Genomic DNA, 6,667 nt, shown 5'->3' with positions numbered 1-6,667 from the left:
TAATTATCTAAATTAATTAAACATGCTTGTGTGTGTGTACGGGCTCGGGGAGGGCTCACAGCGGGCGACGGCGAGGCGACGGCGAGGCGAGGCGACGGGGACGGCGAGGACGGCGCGGCGGGGACGGGGATGGCGCGACGGGGACGGGCACGGGGCGGCGACGGAGACGAGGGCGGCGACGGGGACGGGGGCGGCGACGGGGACGGGGGCGGCGACGGAGACGAGCGGCCACGAAGACGATCGAGGGCGGCGGCGACGGAGACGGAGACGGAAACAGAGGAACGAACAGAGAGGGAAACTGAAATTTTCGTAGTTGTTGTATATATAGAAGGCACCTTTAGTACCGGTTGGAGCCACCAACCGGTACTAAAGGCCTGTTTTGGCCAGGCCAAGCGGCGGGAAGCGACCCCCTTTAGTACCGGGTGGTGGCACAAACCGGTACTAAAGGCCCCCCCTTTAGTACCGGTTTGTGCCACGACCCGGTACTAAAGGGGGTGCGCTGGCGCAGGTGCAGTGCGGCAAGTTTAGTCCCACCTCGCTAGCCGAGGGGCGACCGCACTGGTTTATAAACCCCCGTGCGGCCACTCTCTCGAGCTCCTCTCCAAAGCAGGCTTACTGGGCCTACGTGTTCTTTGCAGCCCTATGGGCCCACTTGGCCTTTGCGGGCCTGCATCCTGGCCCAACTACAGGTTGGGTTTCTAGTCGTATGCAGGCCGCTCTGGCCTAGTAGGCGGGCTTATTTTTATTTTATTTTTTGCTTTATTTATTTTTGTGTTTTTTTTTTGTGTATTTAGAGTTTCTTTGTGAACATTTTTGTTTTAGGTACAAAAAATTACAAACTTTCTGTTAGGGCTTTTTTTATTATTTTTTAGCTTTATTTATTTCTGTGTTGTTTTTTTTGTGTATTTAGAGTTTCTTTGTGAACATTTTTGTTTTAGGTACAAAAAATTAAAAACTTTCTTTTAGTGCCTGTAGTTTTCAAATTTGAATAGTTTAAATTTTGAATTATTTGAAATTAGTGTGAATCACTAGTTTGTGAATAACATAACTTTAAAAATCAGTAAAGGCATGAAAGAATTTGTTTGCACATAAAATTTCTTCGCGTTTCAAATGCCAAAACACATAACTACCCTAACTATTACAGAGATTCCCCTCTCGGTGCGAAACACAGAAGAAAGTGATGATAGCTAGTGAAGCCGATCACATCCCAGATCTTTGGGTGTGAAACTTTTTCTTCGCGTGTGTCCCTTTGTGCCGTAACCATGGAAAATCTTCATCATTTAACGGGATGCTCGGGTCAATATTCACTGTGAATGGAGCAATTTCATCAAACTTTTCATAATTTTCTGACTTGTCTGTCTTGTCATCCACTCCCACGATGTTTCTCTTCCCAGAAAGAACTATGTGCCGCTTTGGCTCATCGTACGATGCATTCGCTTCCTTATCTTTTCTTTTTCTTGGCTTGGTAGACATGTCCTTCACATAGAAGACCTGTTCCACATCATTGGCTAGGACGAATGGTTTGTCTGCATACGCAAGATTGTTGAGATCCACTGTTGTCATTCCGTACTGCGGGTCTTCCGTTACCCCGCCTCATGTCATATTGACCCATTTGCACCGAAACAAAGGGACCTTTAAACCACGTCGATAGTCAAGTTCCCATATGTCCTGTATATAACCATAATATGTTTCCTTTCCCGTCTTGGTTTCTGCATCAAAGCGGACACCACTGTTTTGGTTGGTGCTCTTCTTATCTTGGGCGATCGTGTAAAATATATTACCATTTATCTCGTACCCTTTGAAGGTCATTATATTCGAAGATGGCAACTGGGACAGCAAGTACAGGTCATCTTCAATAGAGGTGTTATGCATGGTACGTGTCTGCAACCAGCAGGCGAAACTCCTGGTTTGTTCACGTGTAATCCAGTCATCAGACCGCTCCGGGTGTTTGGAGCGTAGCAAATTCTTGTGTTCATCCATATACGGAGCCAACAAGGCGGAATTCTGTAGAACTGTGTAGTATGCTTCAGTGAGAGAATGTCCGTCCATACATATTATTTGTTCCCCTCCTAGCGTGCCTTTTCCATCCAGTCTGCCCTTATGCCGCGATTCAGGAACACCAATCGGCTTAAGGTCAGGAATAAAGTCAATACAAAACTCAATGACCTCCTCATTTTGATGGCCCTTGGAGATGCTTCCTTCTGGCCTAGCACGGTTATGAACATATTTCTTTAAGACTCCCATGAACCTCTCAAAGGGGAACATATTGTGTAGAAATACAGGACCCAAAACGTTAATCTCTTGGCACAGGTGAACTAGGACGTGTGTCATGATGTTGAAGAAGGATGGTGGGAACACCAACTCGAAACTGACAAGACATTGCACCAAATCATTCTGTAACCTTGGTATGATTTCTGGATCGATTACCTTCTGAGGGATTGCATTGAGAAATGCACATAGCTGCACAATGGCTAATCGAACGTTTTCCGGTAGAAGCCCCCTCAATGCAACCGGAAGCAGTTGCGTCATAATCACGTGGCAGTCATGAGACTTTAGGTTCTGGAACTTTTTCTCTGCCATGTTTATTATTCCCTTTATATTCGACGAGAAGCCAGACGGTTCCTTAATACTGAGCAGGCATTCAAAGAAGATTTCCTTCTCTTCTTTGGTAAGAGCGTAGCTTGCATGACCCTGATGTATGCCGTCTTCTTCATGCATACGTTGTTGGTCCTCCCGTGCCTCAGGTGTATCTTTTGTCTTCCCATACACGCCCAAGAAGCCAAGCAGGGTCACGCAAAGATTCTTCGTCACGTGCATCACGTCGATTGCGGAGCGGACCTCTAGGTCTTTCCAATATGGCAGGTCCCAAAATATAGATTTCTTCTTCCACATGGGTGCGCGTCCGTCAGCGTCCTTCGGAACAGATTGTCCGCCAGGACCCTTTCCAAATATCACCTTCAAATCCTTGACCATATCATGTACATCAGCACCAGTACGGTGGCGAGGCTTCGTCCGGTGATCCGCCTCACCTTTGAAATGCTTGCCTTTCTTTCTTACGGGATGCCTGCTCGGAAGAAATCGACGATGTCCCAGGTACACATTCTTCTTACAACTATTCAAATATATACTGTCGGTATCATCCAAACAGTGCGTGCATCCGTGGTATCCCTTGTTTGTCTGTCCTGAAAGGTTACTGAGAGTAGGCCAATCATTGATGGTCACGAACAGCAATGCCTTTAGGTCAAATTCTTCCTGTTTGTGCTCATCCCATGCACGTACACTTGTTCCATTCCACAGTTGTAAGAGTTCTTCAACTAATGGCCTTAGATACACATCAATGTCGTTGCCGGGTTGTTTAGGGCCTTGGATGAGCACTGGCATCATAATGAACTTTCGCTTCATGCACAACCAAGGAGGATGGTTATACAAACATAGAGTCATAGGCCAGGTGCTATGGTTGCTGCTCTGCTCCCCAAAAGGATTAATGCCATCTGCGCTTAGACCAAACCATACGCTCCTTGCGTCATCTGCAAACTCCTTCCCGTACTTTCTTTCGATTTTTCTCCACTGCGACCCGTCAGCGGGTACTCTCAACTTTCCGTCTTTCTTACGGTCTTCTCTGTGCCATCGCATCGCCTTGGCATGCTCTTTGTTTTGGAACAAACGTTTCAACCGTGGTATTATAGGAGAATACCACATCACCTTGGCAGGAATCTTCTTCCTGGGGCGCTCGCCCTCTACATCACCATGCTCATCGCGGCTGATCTTATAGCGCAATGCACCACATACCGGGCAAGCGTTCAAATCCTCGTACTCACCGCGGTAGAGGATGCAATCATTAGGGCATGCATGTATCTTCTGCACCTCTAACCCTAGAGGGCAGACAACCTTCTTTGCTTCATACGTACTCTCGGGCAATTCGTTGTCCTTTGGAAGCATATCCTTTATCATTACCAGCAACTTTCCAAATCCCTTGTCAGATACACCATTCTCTGCCTTCCATTGCAGCAATTCCAGTGTGGTGCCCAGCTTTTTCTTGTCACCTACGCAATTCGGGAACAACAATTTTTTGTGATCCTCTAACATGCGCTGCAACTTCTTCTTCTCCAAATCACTTGCACAGTTTCTCTTTGCATCGGCAATGGCCCGACCTAGATCATCAACGGGCTCATCTGATAACTCTTCTTCAGCTTCTTCCCGCATTGCCGGCTCAGCTTCTTCCCGCATTACCGGCTCAGCTTCTTCCCCCATTGTTGTATCATCGTATTCAGGGAACCCATGGCCAGGATAGCTGTCGTCGTCCTCTTCTTCTTCATTGTCTTCCATCATAACCCCTCTTTCTCCGTGCTTGGTCCAAACATTATAGTGGGGCATGAAACCGGACTCAAACAGGTGCACGTGAATGGTTCTTGACGTAGAGTAATTGCGACCATTCTTACAGCCAGCACATGGACAAGGCATAAAACCATCCGCCCGCTTGTTTGCCTCAGCCGCAAGCAGAAAAGTATGCACGCCCTCAACGAACTGGGGAGAGCATCGGTCATCGTACATCCATTGCCGGCTCATCTTCATTACACAACACCGAATAGACCAAATTAATACAAGTTCATACATAAAGTTCATACAACACTTAAATGCAACAAACAAATAACTCTCTAGCTAAAGCATTTAAATGCAACAACAAATGCGATCAAGATCGCAACTAAGGTAACAATTGATCCAATAGCATAATGATACCAAGCCTCACTATCGATGGCATATTTTTTAATCTTTGTAATCTTCAAGCGCATTTTCTCCTTCTTGATCTTGTGATCATCGATGACATCGGCAACATGCAACTCCAATTCCATCTTCTCTCCCTCAATTCTTTTCAATTTTTCTTTCAAGTACTCATTTTCTCTTTCAACTAAATTTAACCTCTCGACAATAGGGTCGGTTGGAATTTTCGGTTCACATACCTCCTAGATAAAAATATCTATGTCAACTTGATGGGCATAATTTGTCATAAACACGAAATGCAACAAATAGTTTTAAAAGAGAATATACCACATTCGAATCATAACAAGGACGAGGGCCGACGGGGACGGATATCAAAACCATGGCACTATGTATAACAAACAACGTACGGGTAAGATAATTATTATACGAGTAACTATATATCCAAATCACACAAATATCAATTTTTTATATAAAATTTCATGAACAAGAGGCTCACCACAAGGTGGTGCCGGCGACGGGACGGTGCGGGCGATCGACGGTGGTTACGACGGAGATTTAGAAGGCACTAGTAAACCACACCTACATATGCAAACTAAGTGTTATTTTAACCTCAGATTGCATATAAATCAAATACTAGCACATATATATATTTCCTCCCAAATTACTAAACTCACAAATTAATAACTATATAAAGCATTGCAAGAGCTAATATAGCAATGAGAGATGAAAGGACAAAGTTGCTAACCTTTGTGATCATTTGAATGGATGGGGGCCTTCAAATGTTGACAAAATTTGGGCAAAATGTGTGATGAGTTCGAGAGGAAGAGGGGAAGAACAGAGAGGAGAGGGGAAAGGGAAAGAACAGAGCGAGCTCGGGTAGACGAAGGGTTTATGTAGGACGACCTTTAGTACCGGTTCGTGCCAAGAACCGGTACTGAAGGTGCTGAAGGGGGCCCGAACTGACAACATCCTGCCACCACTCTCATTAGTACCTGTTCGTGGCACGAACCGGTGCTAAAGGTTAGCCACGAACCGGTACTAATGAGAGCGGCCCGGCTAGCCGTTGGAACCGGCACTAATGTATACATTTGTGCCGGCTCAAATACAAACCGGCACTAATGTGCTTCACGTTTGACCCTTTTTCTACTAGTGATGTCATACAATAGGATGCAGGTTGTGGACGGCATTCTGCCGAACAGAAGATTGAAGTCTCCGACTCCAATGCAAACTGTGCCGGAAGAAGCGAATGGACCAAAGTGAAAATGTGCAGCAGATAGGCAGCCCACAAGCTCGCAGCGGACTGCACGAAGATGGAGGAGATAGATGGTTTGAATGCAGGTGGCTTGAGGTATGCATGGATAGAGGTTTGTAGTCGATCTCGGATGAATTTTTTTGGGTCTTTCTGGACTGGTAGCTCAAAGCACGTCGACGCGGACCCCAGGATGGTGTTGTGTTCTGACGCGGCATGTTGCGGCGCTCAAGCATGTGCAGATTCATGCCCAGCTCATGAAATGCTACCCAGCGTTGATTCCCTTCCAGACATCTCCCATTCTCACCACCTTTATGTTTTGTTTCTCCTGCACTGTTTGATAATAACAGTGACTGTATGAGAAAAAGGCGATGACCCTTTGTTGACACTCAGGCATGAACAGAACACACACAGTCAACCGATGGTCCTTCATCAACAGATCTTTTGTTGACAATTTATTTTATCTCGATAGTACTTGAGCATACTTCCAGCTTCACCATATATCAACTCCCATTGACGCTTGGTTCGCAAATAGTTCTTGTGATCACGAGGTGTGTAGGTAAGGTTTGATGACCCACCAACTTGCTGACTTGCCAACTCATGGGCTGCTTTTGGTACAATTCCTGAATCATCTGCAGTTTCAATGTCAAAAGCTTGCAAGGTTGATATCTTCCGCTGTGATGGCATCAACTGGCATGT

The 6,667-nt window shown here is 45.8% G+C and overlaps 1 pseudogene; it reads right to left on the bottom strand.

Moving 5' to 3' along the window:
- Positions 1 to 1,230: 1,230 nt before the first annotated feature.
- On the bottom strand, positions 1,231 to 4,566 carry LOC119290076 (annotated as a pseudogene).
- Between the last annotated feature and the right edge of the window lie 2,101 nt (positions 4,567 to 6,667).

This window comes from Triticum dicoccoides, chromosome 4A (genome assembly GCF_002162155.2).
Source record: "Triticum dicoccoides isolate Atlit2015 ecotype Zavitan chromosome 4A, WEW_v2.0, whole genome shotgun sequence".
NCBI classification, from domain to species: domain Eukaryota; kingdom Viridiplantae; phylum Streptophyta; class Magnoliopsida; order Poales; family Poaceae; genus Triticum; species Triticum dicoccoides.
Note: the sequence above shows the minus strand (reverse complement) of the source record. Positions and strands in the feature narration are given on the sequence as shown.